Source organism: Paramisgurnus dabryanus, chromosome 8 (assembly GCF_030506205.2).
Source record: "Paramisgurnus dabryanus chromosome 8, PD_genome_1.1, whole genome shotgun sequence".
Taxonomy (NCBI): domain Eukaryota; kingdom Metazoa; phylum Chordata; class Actinopteri; order Cypriniformes; family Cobitidae; genus Paramisgurnus; species Paramisgurnus dabryanus.
The window spans coordinates 22,371,936-22,392,416 of NC_133344.1; the positions used below are offsets into that span (position 1 = coordinate 22,371,936).

Here is a 20,481-nt window from a genome sequence, read left to right on the forward strand (position 1 = left end):
TAAAGATTTAATATAAATGCACAACATGATCACATTGTAAAGATTTAATATAAATGCACAACATGATCACATTGTAAAGATTTAATATAAATGCACAACATGATCACATTGTAAAGATTTAATATAAATGCACAACATGATCACATTGTAAAGGTTTAATATAAATGCACAACATCTGATCACATTGTAAATGTTTAATATAACTGCATGACAGGTAACAGCTGATCACATTGTAAAGATTTAATATAAATGCACAACATGATCACATTGTAAAGATTTAATATAAATGCACAACATGATCACATTGTAAAGATTTAATATAAATGCACAACATCTGATCACATTGTAAAGGTTTAATATAAATGCACAACATCTGATCACATTGTAAATGTTTAATATAACTGCATGACAGGTAACAGCTGATCACATTGTAAAGATTTAATATAAATGCACAACATGATCACATTGTAAAGATTTTATATAAATGCACAACATCTGATCACATTGTAAATGTTTAATATAAATGCACAACATCTGATCACATTGTAAATGTTTAATATAAATGCACAACATCTGATCACACTGTAAATGTTTAATATCACTGCATGACATCTGATCACATATGAAGGTTTAATGTAACTTTACAACCGGTAAAGCAAGACCACCCTGCAATAAATTAAGACACAGCTTTATCGGAGTCATCAGGAGCTGATCCCAAGCGTATATCTGGAAGCTGTTGGTGTATGTACTGGTAAAGTGCTTGTGTAATGGATGCAATATCAACCCTGTGTAAAGCTGAACCAAAGATGGTTGTTTCTCAGCAGAGATATGTACATTTGTGCCAGCTCAACACATGAAGCAGAAGCATTGAAGCAGTTTCTCGGACAGGGTTTACAGGACTAGGCCTTAATTATATTAGGACATTTTAGTTTTTACAAACAAATCCTACAAAAAACAAGACTGGTGCGCATCTTGTGACAAAACAATGGCACTAATATATGTTGAGGTATGTCAGTAAAAGGTGTTTTTAAATTATTGTAGCTCAAATATGCATTTTAGCCTGGGACCAGGATAAGCCCTGTCCGGGAAACCGCACCATTGTTTTCCCATATCAGATGTAGGTTGCTTCAGGTTGAGTTGTGATTTTAAAGTGTAGTTGTGGTCAGAGACGGATAGATGCTCCCATTGTGTTTCTGCATTACAGTTTAGGAACATGTTGATTGTATCATCCTCACAGTTGTCCACTGCATCACTAAACATCAATGCATCTGTGAAAACAATATAACCATAAACATTTTTATGTTAGTATTTAAAATAAACTTGCATCATGAGACTTAATATATAAATGACATCCATACTTAAACAGAACAGTGTGTAAGAGAGATGCATTAAAAAGAGACAGAAACATTATACACACAACCTTTAACTTCAGTGTTAAATAATACGTTGTTTAATATGTCATTATCAATATCTGAATGAGAAATGAACTGACATTCTAGCATCTGAAATCTCAGTAACTTGTAGGAATCACGTGGGCTACTGTAAGAATGCAATGTACTATAATATATCGTTGTACTATCGTAAATATAAAAATATAGGTGGACAATTAAAACCATTCAAATAGTTGCATTTTATAAACTAACATTACTGATCTTAAGTGTATTTGTAGAACGGACATCACAAATCTAACTTTAGGCGAACGAGCACAAAGTTAGCTAAGATAGCTTACCTGAAACTGGCCACCTTTTCAACACCAGGTGTGGTTTAAAGTTACCGGAACATCGTAGTCGAACCATTACTTGGGATAAGGGTGTTCCTCAGTTGGCTTAAAATTGGTAAGAAATAAACATAAAGGCGCTCGAGTGAGCTTTTTAAGCTTAACACGTCGCCTTCAGTCACTGCCTCAGCTGCTCATCGTCTATGCGGCCGGAAGAACGTTGACAAAATGAGCGAAATGGCGCCGCCCTTGTTGTCGTGAAAAATAAGGTGAATAATACTCTACAGTAAATGGACTAAATACAACTGGATTCATTTCATACATTTTCTCACAAAACATTCCACTCAGTCAAGGAATTAATTTTTAGATATCTTGAAATCTGCCCACTGCAGGACACACAATGTAGTTACTGTAAACTACAAATAAAAAGCTTATATTAATAAAAAAATAAAAATAATAAAGGATTAGTCCATTTTCTTAAAAAAAATTTAATTTACTGTCATCCGAAATGTTGATGTCTTTATTTGTTCAGTCGAGAAGAAATTATGTTTTTTGAGAAAAACATTCCAGGATTTTTTTTTTCATTTTAATGGACTTTAATGGACCCCAATACATAACAGTTTTAATCCTGTTTAAAATTGCAGTTTCAAAGGACTCTAAACAATCCCAAACGAGGCATAAGGGTCTTATCTAGCAAAACGATTGTCATTTTTGACAAGAAAAATAAAAAATATGCACTTTTACAACACAACTTCTCGTCTATCTCCGGTCCTGTGACGCGCCAGCGTGACCTGCGAAACGAATGACGAATGCGAAACTACACCCCATTGTTTACAAGTGTGCAAAAGAGGACCGTTCCGATGTTGTTGTAGGTGGAATGATACTAATTAATGTCTTTGTTTCAGTTTATTGTTTAAAATGGTCCGCAAATGTGCGTTTCATATATGTAACACGTGACCTTTCCACAGCATTGCGCAATTACTTGAGGTCGCGCTGGCCGTCACAGGACTGGAGATAGACGAGAAGGTTAATAACTGCATATTTTTTATTTTTCTTGTCAAAAATGACAATCGTTTCACTAGATAAGACCCTCATGCCTTCTTTGGGATCGTTTAGAGTCCTTTGAAACTCATTTAAACTGCAATATTAAACTGCATTAAAACTGTAACATGTTGGGGTCCATTAAATTCCATTAAAATGAGAAAAATCCTGGAATGTTTTCCTCAAAAAACATAATTTCTTCTCAACTGAACAAAGAAAGACATCAATATTTTGGATGACATGGTGGTAAGTAAATATCTGGATTTTTTTATTTAAATTGACTAATCCTTTAATACCTTTTCTCAGTGTATACTTATAAATGCTTTGCATCTGGTCTGTGTGTGCGTTGCTTTTTGCACACATCTACATAGGTGGCACAAAAAGATTTCTGCAGAAAAATAGCTTAACCTGATTTAATTGTTTTTGCTAGTTTACAAGCTTGGTCAAGCTGATCTGTTCTGTTGGCTGATTTATTTGGGCAGGCGGAGACAACAACTGAACAACATACCAACTGACTGTCCTACAAACTAACCAACATATGTATTTAAAGCAGGACTAGGTCTCTTCAAAGAAAAACATCAGATGACGACAGAGCAAAGAAATTAAGACTATTTTAAACTAACCATTTAAAACCACTTTGCTCTATCCTATTTCTTTTGATACTAATTTCATCCTCATTACTAATAGACATTTACAAAGTAGAAGAGAAAGACGTAGAGAGAGACGAATAGGAAAAGAAATAAGTGTACCAGGGCAAGTGGGCCCCGCTGGGCAATAATCTGATCAGCGTTATGGAAACAATCACAATAATTCCCTGAAATTAGCCCGATGCGGCACCCCGCCAACCAGGAGATTGGAAAGTGATCGCAGAGAGACTCATCCTAATATGAGCGCTAACTACCCAGCTAGGGCAGAAAATTGGGTGCCTAACAGTGGTGAGTTTCTAATTGGCAAACACACGGTGCACAAATAAAGCACTGTAAATACAAGAGGTGATCTAGCGGAAAACCCCCCAAACGAGTCTTTGTGATTCATCAATTTTTTTTTGTCTTATTTGGCTTAATATGCATTGTAGTGAGGATAATTATATATAATGTGACACTTTTCATTCATTACTCATTTTCAGTCATTACCCACAACAAGAAAACTGCAGTTAGTTGATTTCAGACAATTGCAATACAGCGTTGGAAGTACTCAAATTTAGCAATAAATTAGTTGCTTGAAAAGTTGCAAAACCTTTGAGCTTTTTGTTAAGGGGATATATTAGTTTGCTTTTTTTGTATGTAGACACGTATACTGTATTTGCTCTTGAATGATGGCAAACAGAAAAGCAGCTGGTGGAACTCAGCGATGCTTAGCGTGATTGTGAATGATTTCTCGGTAACAGAAAGCCCAACTGCTCCCATCTTCTGCAGCGACACGGCATCTAACAGGCGAGATCCACGATCCTTGTCTGCAAGGCAGCAATTGAGCTTAAATATGTGCCGTATCTCTGGCACTTTAGGCTCTGTGGCTCTTGGCTTGATTTGACAGCACTACAGAAATAACACACTGCAATTTTCATTAGCATGAAAAATTCTCTGTAACAAACCCCGCACGTGGACGCCAGCCAATCAACGCTTAACATTCAGCAAAATTTGCGAGGTGTACGAACCCTGGCAACAACGCGTGGAGGAGGGGAAGAAAACATAATCCACTTTTCACTCACGAAGGAAGCGCATACAGCTAGATTCTTTACACAAGCCAAACAAAAACAACTGCATGGAGAGTGAAGGCTAATTTAATGGGATTTAATTCAGAGAGATGGCTGGTGAAGGGGAGGGGGGCGAGGGGCAATTGAAGACAGCACCTTTTCTGTGTGCGCTACGAACACCTTACAATTGCAAAAGGAGGGGCACAATGATGCTGGTGATTACCTTTGAGGGCCACAAAACAAATCTGCCTTTTTGCAATCAAGGCCCTGGGTTGTCGAATCAAATAAAGGCAAAAGCCAGTAATCCTACATTAAAGAAGGAAAATGTTGTCATCCATCCAGATCCACAGAGGAGAGTGAGCGGCAAAGGTAAAGCACAGCAGTGATACCAAATGAACCCTATATTTACCTAATGGAGGTACCTATAGTTCATTGGTGGAACAATCGGCTATCGGCAAAAATTCCATGCCGATAGTTGTTCCGATTGTGTCCATTGCCTCATATCAAGTAATTGATTTGCTGACTAGATGCTGCATTAGCAGAGAAACAACAGCATGAACGTAAGTTTGTCGTCAAGGCTGACAGGACGCTAATAACAGTAGTACCACAAACAGTTACACAAAAATGCATACAGATCAATCCAAACCACATGTCATGATTATTACCATATAATTGTATTAGTTTACATCCAGCTGGTTTATCCTAGATTTTTTTTTGGCTAAGCTGCATATTTTAAAGGGGCCATAGCTTAAAAATCTGACCATTTCCATGTTTAAGTGTTATAATTGGGTCCCCAGTGCTTCTATCAACCTAGGAAATGTGAAAAAGAACAACACAGTAACTTAAGTTTTGGTAAACCATTCTCTGCAAACATGTGAAAAAAGAAAAATTTAAATTTGGCTTCCCTTGTGATGTCATATGTCTTATTAAAATAATAAAGCCCCTTAATCTGCACTATCCAACCACAGCATTGCCATTTATTGCAGAAAGAAAGAAAGAAAGAAAGAAAGAAAGAAAGAAAGAAAGAGAGAGAGAGAGAGAGAGAGAGAGAGAGAGAGAGAGAAAATAATTGACAGCACAATTGAGTTTAAATTTCAACAAACCACCATCATTGTTATCCGTGTTTGCATTTCATCAACTCATTTGCATTTTAAAGGACAAACACAAAACTGCAAATTTTTGCTCGCACCTACAAAGTGGCAATTTTAACATGTTATAATAAATTATCTATGGGGTATTTTGAGCTACAACTTCACATGTACTCTGTGGACACCAAAGATTTATTTTACATCTTAAAAAAGTCTTGTAACATGTCCCCTTTAAGTTAAAGGAATAGTCTACTCATTTTCAATATTAAAATATGTTATTACCTTAACTAAGGAGATTCCTTCCGGTGGGCGGAATGACCAAAAATCTATTTCACGGAATGAGTCATTTTATTTCACGGAACGGAATATTTCACGGTATTTTAACTAAATGCTCACCAAAGTTTTAAAATATGAGGAATTTAAAGTTAATAATGTTAAAGTGAAAATGCCCAGAAGATAACAACAGATACGTCTTGATTAGATAAAATTTGTTTTTAATTGAGTAATTAATTTTATAGACTATTGAAGCTATAGTATGGCTTCATTGCATTTTGTATTTATGCATACATTACATTAAACATATGCAATATGCAAAATGAACAAGTATAAATATATGCAAAACCTACAGACAGGATAAATACCTATATATGAGAGAAGAAGCTCTAGATATTATAAATGTGACAGGTGCTATGATGTGATGATCATAAAGTTTGTTTTAAGGTCTTGACGCCCTTTACTTTCTATTACATTTGCATCTCTTTCTCGTCTTTCCAATCAAATATGTTTGTATAAGCAAATGGCGCATCAAACTACATCGATCCAGCAGCGCACGTGTCACTGATATAAACGCGAGTTTTGCTTAGCTTGCTTAAAGTTCAGAAAACGTTACAACTATTAGCATTATGTGCGAGAAGAACTCTTTATTTGGCATCGCAGTTCCTTGCGTTTGCCTAGAGCAGGGGTTCTCAAAGTCCGGACCCGACGGGAACTTGATCCGGACCGGCGTCCACTTCATATTACAAGTGCATTAATTTCTATGTGATTGATTAGATGTGTGCATTTGCTACTTTACAAATACATATTAAACTTGTAAACCATTTGTTTAGTTTTTTTTTTATTTTTAGATTTAAGAGTATTCCTGATCCGAAAATAAAACGAGTTATTAAAAAATTTCATGTGTGACGCTCTAGCCGTCACACCCAGATATTATGCACAGCTACTTCATGTACTACGGCTTTTGATCAGTAAGTTCTTATCAATCTGAAATCACTGTTGGTTTGAGCCGTTTAAAACATGCATTTGAAAAAGCAACACTAGTCAAGGATAACCGGTAAACATATTTTTTATTATCATGAAAATACCTGAAAAGGTTTGAAGAACAGCAATATAAATATATCCTAAAGACATTTCCTTGAGCTTCGTGTGTCTAGTTCTTCGTCTGCAGCACATATTAAGTTTCTGCCCGAGAGCGCCCCCTGGCTTTTGGATATAGCGGCATTTCACCGTAATTCATTGAGAAGCATAGCACGCATCATCATCCAATTTATAGGTGCACTCCTAATTTTGGTCAGTTTCTATGTCTACACTTTTTTTGACATGGTTTATGCATCTGATGGAGAACAAACTGTGCCATTTCTTTAATTAGGTTGCTCTGTATTTTGCACCTGGTTACTTTTGGCATATTTCTTGTGTTTATGTTTAAAACATTTTTTTACTTTAAATGCAAAATACACTTAACTATTTGTGTTGATTTGTTATATAAACAAATGATTTACATAAAGTTTTTCCGGACCTATGAAAATGATGAGAATTCAGATTTGGACCTTTGAATGTAAACTTTGAGAACCCCTGGCCTAGAGAGACCTCTGCACGCGAGAGACCGGCCGGCTGCTGCATGAGGAGAGAGAGAGCGCGAGAGAGAGAGAGAGCGAGCGAAAGCGAGCAAGACAAGAGTCTCGCTGCGTGACCCGCGGTGGATTCACTGGCACTTATTATAAAAATGACACAAATAACTCTTTCATTTTTTATATGTGAAGTATTTTACATGTTTCTCCGTCACACTCAGTCTAACATGCTGGAGAGCAGAGTTAGCCACGCCCACTTATTTGCATTCCGCGGAATAGACGGAATAGAAAAATCTGTTACGTCTGACATTTTATTCCGCGGTAACGGAATACCGTCATACCGCCCAGCCCTAGTTGGAGATCCACTTTTTTCTCCTTAAAGGCTGGGTTTTACGGCTTATAAAAACTTATTTCTGGGTTTTTTTGGCTTGTTAGCTGTTCACTCTGTCACACAGCAGCTTTTTTAGGCATTATTCTGTTTTTTGTTATAAGCCAGAAATGACAAGGAGGCAACCTCTCACAATACAAAGTCAATGGAGACGTTTGGATTGTTCCCCCCACCCAGGTGGGCATGGTTTTTAAATTTGCATAACTACGCTCTGTCTCTGGTACAGTATTGTTGTTTTATCACTTGTTTCATTTTGAGTGTTATGTTTGTTTTTTTACCCAGTATCCCAGTATAAAAATGATAGGTCGATTAATCGGTTATCTATATCGATTATACCTAGTTATCTGTATCTGTAAAATCCACTATCAGTCGTCCTCAATTACAACACACACATATACACATAGCCAAATTGTTATTTTAGCCAATTAAAGCTACTGCACTGTAAAAGAAAATTTTATGATCATTTAATCATAAGAACATATGGTTGTACAATAACTCATAAAGTTGACATTTCCTATGAATCAAACTTAAATTTAAGTTAAATTTAATTAAGTAAGCAACTTATCACTAGTCAAGACTTAAAATAAGTTAAAATGACTAATTTGATTATATTTAAACATTTAAGGCAGACAAGAATGTAGCCTTTCGGAAATATTGCCAATAGTTAACAGAATAATTTAATGCTGGAATATGTTCCTAAAGTAATAAAGGGTTAAAGCCATAATAGTAAAATTTTTGTTGATTTAAAAAACACAAACTTTAAGCTCATCAGGGGGAACTCAGACTTCTAGATTATTCTTCAAGTGAGTGCCTTTAATGTAATAGGTCCCAAACAAGATTTCATGTAGACTTCTATACTACTTCTAAAACTTAAAAAAAAAATCCAGGTCTCAATTATTTATGTTGTCATGAGCATCAAAGTTGAAATCCTTTAATCATTGATTTTACATTGATTTTGACATGAACTTATGATACTCAGTCAATAAAAAAAACAAGATTATATTTTCACAAATATTCTTTACATTAAGTAGGATGATTTTATGAATAAAACAGTAAATCACAAATAAATGACTTGGTTTTTTTTAAAGGCAGGTGCACAAATAGGTATTTTTCCAAATTTTTTTAGGATTTCTTAATGGCTATCATTCTGTAGCCTCTGAATGTACAAGAATATTAACTACTGTAGTTATCACTGCAATAAAGTATTTATCATAGCAAACATATCCACAATAAACACAAGTGCTATATAGATGCATATACATGGTTAAAAAAAACTCTCGGGACAAGCAAGCCCAATCAGCTTGAATGACAGATGACATGAATGACAGATAATAAAGGGTGTGTGTTTGTCTTCCGTGTGTCTGATTTAGAATCAGAGCTTAGGTTCGGAGGGCCAGATTAGGTCATCAGCTACCTGCAGTGTAGCCATTTCATCCTACACCTCCTACAGTACTGAAGAAGTCATTCACAGCGACATCAACCATATCATCTATAGAAGAGCCCAGCAGGCCCAGTCACCGCTCAAAGTGCATTTGTCTTTGTATGTGGTCTGCACGATGCACAGGCTGCCTTTACAGTAAATTCATTTTTTTATTATGTTTCTCCTACAAGCCCACTTTTCATACTGACACGGACGGTAGGAGAGGTTTTCCAGGGGATGGGAGCTGCCCTGCTACATTGCAGAACATAGTATAGGCTTTAAAAAACACACAAGATTAAATCAAAAAATTGCTTACAGGAGTATCTCGCCACAGTGACAAAACAATACACTGGCTGCTTTAATAAAATGTCCTTTTTTTATTTATCCTCTTTGTGGTGTAAACTTTAGCACAGCAATGCAGTTTCTCATTCAAACCTGACACAACCTTGTATGCAGAAGATTTAGTCACGGCAGCCAAGATCACAGCTTTAGAAAAATATGAGTTTATGGCACGATAAAAAAATTTCAAAACGAGTAAACGTTTTAAGAGGCTGAGACTCCACGATAAAGCATGATGCGTGCTTCTGGAGGAAGGGACGTGGCGGGAAAGACACATGTACTTTGTCAAACCCTGTCCCTTTAGGATGTTCTGGGCAGGGATATACCTTCAATTTGACTGTTTTCTTTTAGCAGCTTCTGTTAAGCCTTCAATTAAATGACGGCTACCTTTATCAAGTTTGTAATCCTCTTAACATAGAGGCCTACCCTTTGCCATGTGCAGTCTCAGCTTCACATACAGTAGGGAGATTTGCAAACGCTGAGAGCCGAATCATCCTTCTCTGCCCTCTACAGTGTCGAAGCAGGGCCACAAAAGCATGCAACTGCAGACTCAACAGCTCCCAAAGTCATATGGATGTGCTTGCAATACTCATATTTGACATGTTGAAAAAAAATGGCAACATGCTTAGTGTAACACTAAATACTAGAATGTGCGATGTATACTACATACCAAAAATATTCACTGACGCAAAGCCACAAATACATTAAAATGAAGAGGCAGAGCGTGTGGGTGCCGACCCTAAAGGATTTGGTGATTGTAAGAACAAGTTCACTTGACCATGTTCGGCTTGTGTCATTCTTTTCCTCTCAAGACCATTTCAGCGCCCATCTGCCTCCACTCGAAAGAGGAGAAAGGGCAACTTAAGACTAAATCTCAGTACGTCTGATTGGGAGGACTCCTGTTCTCTGCCTCCGCATGAAATTGCTCTTCCAGCTCCTCTACAATTTTGTAAATTTGAGTAAGGAAAATTACCATTGTTAAATATTTCATTTCCTTCAACGTTCCAGCTGAAAATTTGGTTCTATTTCCGTCTCAAATTCATTTCAGAATGGGAAATGGGTGGGCCGCAGAAATTACATTAAAACTACACACATGCATCTTGGTGTTCTTGTAATAATGGGGTTTTATCAGTGCCGGTCAGGGGCATTCAAGTGGACTTCAGGAAAAATAATAGTAGATAGAATGAGGTAGGGTGGTAGAAAATACCTTTTAATGCGCTTGTTATATGAACAAAAAAAGATGAGACTGAACTAGGCTTACAAATACAACAGCTTAAATCTATATATAATGTTGAGAATCCCACAACAATGAATATACAGGACTTTCTGACAGATTATGAACCTTTGAGTTTGGGGTCCCACGCTATAAAAAACTGCAAAATGTTGTTATTGGGGTTACAGATTAATAAAAACAAATAAAAGAGCAAGTGAATTCATATAAAATAATTATAAAATTAGAGATGCACTGATATAATAGTTATATAAGTAAGTTAATATAACCACCAGGCTATTGGTATTGCCATCTGTATTTGCAGATATCAGTCTGAATAATCGGCTATCGATATCGGTGAAAAAGTAATATTGTCGCATCTCTAATAAATATGCACCGGTGTATTGGCCTTTAATCGGTATAGGCAGATAAAAGACATTTTTTACTCATGTAATGATTGTTTAAAGCAACCAAAGAGGTTTGTTTACCTTAAAATAACATTTCCAAAAAAGTTCATCCAAGTCTTTCATCCACTCGAAACAGGGTGAACGGCACTTTCACATTCGCTTTGAAGCCCTCTATCGGCCAAAACCGCACTAAAGAAGTTTCAAACCTGTAGTTTGAGTGAAAACTACAAAAACTTGCTTTACGGCAGACATACAATCCAATCAGAGCCAGCTTTGCTGCAGTAGGGCTAAATTATTTACGACAGTGGCTATGGACAATTCCGCTTCCAACCTGTAGGGGAAGCAAAGAGCAAAAACTCTTTAGTGTTGCTTTAAGAGCACCTAGTGTCTGATTCACATTTTTTAATTTCCTTTGGTGTGTAAGTGTGTTTTAGTACATGTTGACAATATGCAAAAGGTACAAATCCCAAAGTAAACGATGATGCGAGTTATCATCTCCAATGTAAATCTCTTTCCTTGCATTTTACTTCCTAGGATTGGTGATGTAGAGAAGACTTATTATTATCATAATTCCTCCCGCTTCGGACTCACAGCCTGTAAGTTAACTCCTGTTAGCATTGCATTGTGAGCGAATCTTTCAAAAATGGTAAAGAGTGTCACATTTCCGGCTGACATTAGAGTTATTCAGACCAATCACAACGTACAGATTAGCTGGCCAATCGGAGACACAGCGCTTTTCAAATCTGCGTGGTTCAGGAAGAGAGTGAAATCTGAAGCTACAAAAATGTACGGTATGTGGAAAATAAAGTGTTTTTAACCATAAACCACGCAAACTAGGGCTGTCAAAATGAATGCGCCAATAATGCATCCCTGCAAATTCATTTTAACGCCACTAATTTTATTAACGCGAGATTAACGCAACACGCAATTTCTGTTTGACCCTTGGTAGCCCACAGCTGGATGAACTGAAAGAACCCGCACTGTCTAGATGAGTCAGAGCTTTTTATAAAAATAAGTTATAACATTAAGCTCCTGTCTAGCGAATCCAATTCTCTAACTGGTCATTAAACATCTAAAATGATCTTTATCTGTACGTTTCCTGAGAGGTGTACCATCCCAAATCCATAATCTAAGGCAAAGATGCGCTTTCATTTAAGTTGCTCGTGTTGGTTTCGTTTTTAAAGCATGCAGAAGTTAGAGAAAATAGACTGCAGGACTTGCTTGATGTTAAAATAATTATTAAGAGAGTTAAAGTTCGGGACCTGATTGATGTTAAAAGAGTTATTAAGAGTGACAAGACTCAAAAGCAATCTTCCTGATGCTCTAGAGCATTAAAAACTTGAAAAGTGTTAAATTTGTAAATGTAGAACAAATTAAAATGTTAGATTAATTTGCGATTAATCGCGAGTTAACTCATGAAATCATGCGATTAATCTAGATTAAATATTTAAATCTATTGACTGCCCTAATTCAAACACATTGTATTATACAAAATCCACAAAATAATGTTGTTTTTAACAATGAAATGGGTGCTTTTTAAAAACAGCCATCACGGCAGATTATATTCTGCAAATCAAAAGCTGTGTAAAAACCCACCAGAACCCATTTTGTGTAATTATTTTGAAGTGGGTGACAATGACAACAGAAATGCAGTTTGTACAATCTTCACATCTAGAATTTCACAACATAATAGTAAAACTATCGGTATCTATCGGTATCGGAAGATCTCATTGGAAGTAATTGAATCTGCACTTTGTATCAACATTTTGTATCTACATGTTGTATTGTTGAATCCCTAAATATAAATACATTTTAGTGGGTGTAGGACCAAGTCATTTTTTTTAACGCGACAAAAGCATTTTAACATGACTTTACATGACCACAAAATCTATCGGGCCAGCTTTCGGGCAAGTCGGGCAAGTCTATGTTGATGTCACATGCTGTGCCATTGCCCAAAGCACAACAACAACAACTTTCCTCTCAAAAATGACATTTCAAATAAGTTCTGATTACTACCTTCTCCAGTTATTGTCATGTTGGACACTACCTGCTGTATCTTCAGTCCAAGCACTACAGTCCTAACAGCATCCTGCCAAACTGAGAGCAAACATAGCATATCTAGAGACTAAATCACTGCATACTGAAATGGGCCAAACCACAGAGTAGGAGAGAAGGAGGTGGGATGATGAAGCGTTAAAACCGCAGCGACTCAAAAAGCTGACGTGGGCTATAATCAGAAACATTCATGCCTTTAGGCAGTCACCCCAAACTCTGAGCACTCAGGGAGTTTAGTCTTGGTGACGAGCATGAAGACGCAATAAAACCAAACCTACATAAACGCTTCTGTCCATTATATCAAAGTGATGGACAGAGAGTAATGCGGGAGGTGAGGGGGGTAAAGGAAGTGTGAAAGAGTGTAAATAACCGTAACCAGTGACCTGTGCATATTTGGGAGTGGAAGATGTGGAGATGAAGATCTGGGGCAGTGACACCTTCTCACAACTCCCTTTCCTTCTACTTAAGGAACACAGTCTGACTATTGCTGCAAAGATGATTTCGTGATAATGGTCTATATAAATAAATCTTCATGAACAATAAATCAGTAAATCGTGAGTAATGGAAAACTGATTACAGAAAATAAAGCAATTATTTTTTAAAACAGTGTTTACTGTCTAGATGGCAATGGATATTGGAAGATAATAAAAATAAAGGGTTTAAACAAACCAATCAAGAGAGAAGAAAGCCATTATCCGTCAATATTACACCCTCTCATGTGCCAGGGCAAATTTCTTAGACTTTTCTAAATCACTTTCCATTTTCCTCATTCCACATACATATCATTCAAACATTACACTACATGATTAACACACAATAGCTGCTGATTTGCAGTCAATGTGTCAAAATCAGAACATAACCACCGTCAGATTATGTATATGACTTATTTCCAGCTGTCCACTTTTAATCAAAAACTTATAATAGGTTTGAGATGAGTGTCTCCTTATTTGTTGTGCTAAATCACTTCTGGCCGATACAAAATTTAAGTCATCACTCTTGTTTGACTACACCGTAAATACCACTGAAAATTTTCACACATCCATCAAAGTAATCAAATGGAAATAAGTCAGTATTGATTTAAAATGGCAAAAAAAATTCTTACAAACTTGTTTAAGAAAGGGGCCCATAGGTGGCTTTCACTTGTTGATTTAGTAAGATGACTTTAAACTTTATAAACTTAGTGCTGTGTGCATGTACCTGTCTTTTTGTAAGTAATATTTCACTCATTCAACGCCAGATAAAGTTACGAAATTCATGACAATATGTGCCAAAGCAATGGCTTTGAACTAGTGCTGGGAGATAATTCAATAAAAATGTTCACTATATAATTTTCCCCGATATGGCCGTTCGACAAGTGATCGATAATGTTTGTGTAATGCTGCACAGGCATTTTGCAGACAGCACTTTCGAATGCCGCACACGGTCTTGGTTTACAATCACAGTGTCACTCACTCAGTTAGACTTGGAGGAGTGAAGTAATAAAAATGAGCGAAAGTAGCTGGGTTTCCATCCAAACGTGAAATTAATCTTTTCAAAATTAGCAAAAAAAGAAAGACAAATGCGAATTAGGTAAGTTTCCATCAAGTTGTTTGAGTGAATGACGGTGATATTGGTAACCTAGTAACCAATAGTATACAAAACAAGGCACGCTTGGAAAATGGAGACAGGACTGCATGTGGTCACAATAGGCCAAATTAATAATTTATTAGCAGTGCAGCTTGTAATTGCCAAACTAAATGATGTGCACAGAAAAAGGAATGCAGAATTTTTGATGCAGACACTAACAGCAAGGGCATTAAGATGACGTTGTATATTGATTTTATGAGTAATATTCTAATCTGTATTATAACTCAATTAATCACTTGTTTGGAAAGTATTTGAAGAGTTTGGTTCCAAAACGCAATAAATTCATTTTGACTAATTTGGGTAAGAACATGTTTTCTATACAAAGAAAGTGACAAGATGAAAACCACTATTTTTTGTTACAAACTTTCATGTGGCATCTTTAGGTTATAAAAACATTAAAAATTCAAATCCATAATTTGATTTTCAAAGATTTATTATAAAAACTGATAATTTTTTCTACAAAATGCAATAAATCCATGACAAGTTTTTTCCAAAATGCTTTAAATCTATTGACTCAATATATAAATGTGCATTCATCTTTGCCATGTTATATTCATTTAGTTGAATAGTGGTATACAGTGATTAAAAAATAAGCATGAAATGGCATTAATGAAAACACTTACTTTGTCATATCAAGAACACTGTCATTGCTGCCGTCATCCTTGAGAGGTCGTCGCTGAACTTTTTTGACAGCGATCAGCTGTAAAATGTTTTGGTCCTGCTCGATTTTCGTTGACTTTAAGTTAAAAAAAAATGGAAAGTTTTTCATAAGATCCCCTGGGGTCAATGTGTTAGCATGACAGAAGCTTGATGCTGACGTGTGAGAACAGCAACAGCCGGCATTTTTCCTTCGCCCGAGTGCCTCTCGCGTAAATTATTAGATTTTGATGGCTTGCGTTTTCCCCCGCCACAGAAAACCACCACAGGTTTATCAATGCCATCAAAAGTATTATTTTTTTTTTGTTGTTGTTGATCACGAAGTACAAAATAGATGAAGAAAACTACGATTCTGTGTGTATTCAACGGACCGCCATTAATGTTTACAATACGTTGAATGGTGCGCTGTGATTTGTTGAGCAGACAGAATAACACGGCAGTTATCGGATTTTGCGTAAAATTAAGAACTTACTTTTTACTACTGACCAGATACAATACTGATTTTGGTGATAACTAATAAAAAAAGGCGTTTATCGCATTTTGGAACCAAACTCTTCACTTGTCTTGTTCAGAATAAAATGTATTTTAAAACCATAAATAACTGTCTGGTTTTTATAACTTTTATTCAGTAGCAAAAAATTTGCCTTTAAATTTGATAGAAATAAAGTTTGGTAATTTATCATGATAATTATCGGTATCGACTGATCCGGGAAAATCTGTCAAAAATCTGATTTTTTGGCCATATTGCCCAGCTCTAGTTTAAACCATATAAGTTCAAATCCAGCTTGCACTCTTTCCTAAAAGTGCTACTTCTTAACTTTATCATCTGAATTAATCTAAATTACTATTTGGCGGCAAAATAGCAAAAACACACAAAACTTTTTTACAATAACCTTTTTGATGACATGATCATAACGTGTAGAGACGCGTTTTATAAACACAGCAAACATGTTGGCAGTGTGGATTAGGGATCGACCGATATGGATTTTTTTTAGTGACGATGCTGATACCGATAATGATTTTGGATTCATCAGCCTTTGACCAATACAGGCTTCCGATTTTCTTGAGCCGATATTTGAAGCCGATACTGCTTTTGCTCACTCAATTTACATCATAAAAATTACACGATGATGCCAAATGTTAAAAGTCTCAATTTAAAAAAGTGACATTTATTGAACTTTAAAAAATATATATATTTAACAAATAGTAAAAACAGGTGAGGGTGCTATGGAACCATGAACTGCACTCTCCACAATGACGAGGAACTATCAACAAAGGATATTGATTTCTAGCACTTTACTACAAAAAATATATATAGAAATGAGAAATAAAAAACCCGCTTTGTCCAGCTATGATCAGCTGTTAGGCCGAGCTTTCGATGTTGTCATGGAAAGGTTGGTTGTTTTTAGTCACATGACCAGCAATCGCTTGGGGCTTCCAGCACTCACAGCAGCCACGTATTGGCCGATGCCCATACACTTTAAACTCACAAAAATCGTCCCGATATATCGGCCAATCACTAGTGTGGATGCATTGTAAAGTGTCAGAGAAAGATGTTATGTTTCTTTTCTCGGCCGAATAGTTTTGGTTGCCAAACATTCTGTGCATCCCAAAAGCTTACAAGATGGCTAAACTAATAATTATTATACCAAAGTAAAGCCAGTGGCACCATTAAGCACCAAGGAAGAGAATATACACTGAAAAAAAAAATCCTTTCAATTTACGTAATTTTAATGTGTACATCGGTCCCACATAATCCGATTGTGTTAAACCAACATAATTTTCCTCATTTAATTTTTATGTGTCAGACCAAAACATTTTAATTGTTTCAAGTAGTCTAATATAAATATGTTGACTCAAAGTGCTATTTCTCTTTACTATAACACATTTATTTTGTAATGTTTAAGTAATTTTATTATGTAAGGGGACTAGATTTTCATCTGTAATTCCAACATGCTTTTTTAATGCTTATATTATGGGATTATGTAAATCTAAAGCAATTTCATTATGTTTCTGGAACCAGAATAATCATCCATAATTATCCAAATGTTATTTATTTCTTTTTTAAATACATAATACATTTGCATTGGCATAAAAAGCAAAGAGTTTTAAACAAAAGTTTAGTGATATTGAGGCAAACCACTGCTTTCAGATCATCAATTCATTTAAATCACTACACATTAATTCAACAACAGTCAATAACTATTACAACAATCAGCACATGCAGTACATACAAAGGGGCAATTTCTGAAACAGGTTGTAGATTAATCCATGACTAGGCCCTAGTTATATTAGGATAATTTTTACAAAAAAAGTTTACAAACAAACCTACCTTACAAAAACAACACTGGAGTACATCTTGAGACAAAACAATGGCACTGATATATGTCAAGATATGTCAGTGCAATATGTTTTCAAATTAAGGCATTGCAAAAGTCTGGGACTAGGAAAAGCCCCATCTGTGAAACTGACCCAAATGTTTAAAATAGTTACTATCACAGTAGATTTAGAAGTGCTAAAGCACAAACACTGCATTCCAAAGAGACATGCAAAACAGTAAGTACTATTATTTTTTTAAATGGATTTACAAACTGGAAAATATCAATCCTTCAGAAAGTCAGAGCTACAGCATTTGTATAAACTGATAATCAAAGATTCAACAAAAACAAAATACAGCAACCATTTCCAAAATCAACTCTGAGCAGCAAACGGTTAATGTTTTAATAAGAAAAAACACTTAAAACAGATAAATAAAAAGAACATAAATGAGCAGCACAGTCTTTCTGATCCTTTCACTGAAAGAAACGGTTCGTTAAAGTTACGCTCAATGCAGTTCCATTAAAATCTTTTGGATTTCTTCAAAAATAAAGCAGAGATCAGGATAGCTCAGGTTTAAGGCATACATCAGCTCAAACAACATGGCACGATGTTGCAACACCTTCATGGCTTCCAGGACTATACAAAGATCCTCTTCTTCATCACAAGAAGCATGTTGTTTGAGAGCACAAATCCCAACAGTGGTGTCTTCAAATGACCACACTGATGCTGACTTCATCCATGCCCTGTACAAAACAGACAAATGTAGTTAAAGAAACAGAAAAAAAGTTACTGTTACAATAAAAGTGTCATTGGAAATGAGTACAATGCAAACAAATATAAATGTAAGTATACAGACCCATGTGCATTGCCACAGCATATTACAATTGGTTACAAATATATGGATTACAAAGCAAGGCAGCTGCACTGTCCACTGCTCCAGGTGTGTGTGCGCATTTACTAGACTGGAATGAGTTAAATAAAGAGGCCACATTTCGAGTGTGTGCTACCATACCTGACAATCACAGCAAAAGTGAATTCTCTCATTTTCTCACTCTCATGTTGTTACAGACCTGTATAAATGTCTTTGTTCTGATGAACACGAAGGAAGACATTTATTTTGAGGAATGTTTGCAACCAAACTGTTCATGAGCCCCATTCACATCCATAGTATTATATTTCCCCACTATGGAAGTGAATGGGGCTTATGATTGGTTTGGGAACAAACATTCCTCAAAATATCTTCCTTAGTGTTCAACAGAACAAAGACATTTATACAGGTTTGTAACAACATGATAGGGAGTAAGTGATGAGAATTTTTATTTTTGGGTGAACTACCCCTTTAAATCTTCCCAGGTGTTTTAATGACCCGTGTGCCAAAAGATGTAACTAAAACATACTACATTTTCTGTACTTCCAACAATGTTTACACATTTTTATGTCTATGAATCTATATTACTTACTTCTGTCATTTGATCATTCATTGTTTGAAGTCTTTTTGCTAGCTGTCCTCCTTTCTGATAGAAGAGTTTCGTCAGGTTTTTGGATTGGAGGTCCAGGTGACACGCAGGAACATAAGACAGTAGTGATTCTTTTAAATTCAGCATTTATCTGAAAACAAATTAACCAACCATTGTATATTTGAGTACTGCGAGTCAAAGAATAATACATGTATATTAGTTACAAAAATAAGATTTAGCTCCTAACAGCAGTAAAACAGTGATAGGAATTACTTACCAATGCTTTTGAGTGTGTAGCGCATGCAAGGATGATGGACCTATAAGAGGAAATATTCAGAGGTGAAATCAACACATAACCTCAAATGATGAAGGTCACACATACACAGAGCAATAATGAAATAAGTATTATATCTGTCATAGGACGCAATTTTGGACAAAATTAGATCTTAAAACAAGGTTCTCTTCTGAAAACGTCAGCTTTAAGGTGTGGCACTTCAAAGCAATTTTTTTCAGTTAATATACCAGACGTCACGCGAGGCATTTAAAAAAAAGCTTTTTCTAATTGAATCAAGTGTTGCTCGTGGCGTAGTGAAGTCACGAATAACTGACGCGGGTCTGTTCATCTGATTAAGCAGACAGTTTGTTTCATACGCAATGTCATTAGGCTATTAATGTAGTCAATTGATATCATCTGGTAAATTACTTACATGGATAACGTTACTCTGGACAGAATAACGTTTGGTTAGGGTTTTATTTTTCCTGAACCGTTTCCATAGAACAACTGAGTAAAAAGTGCCTCAAAAGTCAACTCAAATCTGACAGTTTTCAACTCGGATAAAACTACCAAACGTGAAATAACGTTATACAGCTGACATTTTTAAAACGCTGTTTTTCTTTATGAGCCTTACACTTACTGACTGACTGACTGAAACGTTAACTTACTCCACCAACATCCTCCAAACTCATTTTTACTACAAGTCATTGCAATGGCTACATATTGTAAAAAAACTGTCTATCTAGTGAAGATGTATCACGTATAAAGTGAACATAAATAAATAATAGAACTTACTTTAATAATGTGGTGTACGTCTGAGAGAGTTCTTCTGACTGACTGCTGCTGAGTCTTCATTTTGGCGCCCAAAACAAACGATGTTTATTCTTCTTTTATGGCGATTGACGTCCTTTTTATTGAGCGTTACTGCCACCTTCTGCTCAGGAGG

The 20,481-nt window shown here is 35.9% G+C and overlaps 2 long non-coding RNA genes across 3 annotated transcripts; both read right to left on the reverse strand.

Moving 5' to 3' along the window:
* Nucleotides 1-206: 206 nt before the first annotated feature.
* LOC135771007 (uncharacterized) lies at nucleotides 207-1,987 on the reverse strand. Of its 2 annotated transcripts, XR_010542823.2 has the most exons (3): nucleotides 1,730-1,981; nucleotides 259-1,268; nucleotides 207-221 (listed from the first exon to the last, which is right to left on the reverse strand). It is a non-coding gene; the product is annotated as an uncharacterized lncRNA (long non-coding RNA). The 2 variants fall into 2 exon arrangements; XR_010542824.2 differs by lacking the exon at nucleotides 207-221 and having other exon boundaries at nucleotides 336-1,268; nucleotides 1,730-1,987.
* A 15,797-nt stretch (nucleotides 1,988-17,784) lies between these two features.
* Nucleotides 17,785-19,948, reverse strand: LOC135770453 (uncharacterized). The gene is made up of 3 exons (XR_010542632.2): nucleotides 19,539-19,948; nucleotides 19,265-19,412; nucleotides 17,785-18,547 (listed from the first exon to the last, which is right to left on the reverse strand). It is a non-coding gene; the product is annotated as an uncharacterized lncRNA (long non-coding RNA).
* Nucleotides 19,949-20,481: the final 533 nt, after the last annotated feature.